This window comes from Myotis davidii, unplaced genomic scaffold (genome assembly GCF_000327345.1).
Source record: "Myotis davidii unplaced genomic scaffold, ASM32734v1 scaffold212, whole genome shotgun sequence".
NCBI lineage: Eukaryota > Metazoa > Chordata > Mammalia > Chiroptera > Vespertilionidae > Myotis > Myotis davidii.
Window position 1 is genome coordinate 88,018 of NW_006283435.1, and position 433 is coordinate 88,450.

Consider the following 433-nt stretch of genomic DNA (forward strand, 5'->3'; position numbering starts at 1 on the left):
CAGCTCATTTGATGTGGCCTGAGGTCCCCAGGCTGGAGAGCGAAGGAACTGGGCTTTCAAGACCAGGGAATTGCCCCCACCCCCTCACACCTGAATCCCTCCTGGTGTCTGTGATGGGTGAGGCGCAGCTGGGTGGGCTCCCCAGACCTCCCACTTTTGGAGGCCCAGCTGAGTGAGCCTGGGTCTGTCTTGGCTTCTCTGGTCTTCAGTTGCCGCCTCTGAAAATGGAATCAGAGCCCCTCCACACACACCCCCGCCCCCCATCAAAGCACTGTTGTGAGGACTTGGTTGCTCACCTTAAGGTTTGGCCACCAGGGGGCTCTGGGTTTCAGGGTTACTGTCCTGCTAGTGGAGACCCCCCCCAAGGGAGACTTGGTGTTTTCAGTCCCACCTCCAAGCTTTGCTGGGCTGGTGTCCTGTCAGGAATGAACTA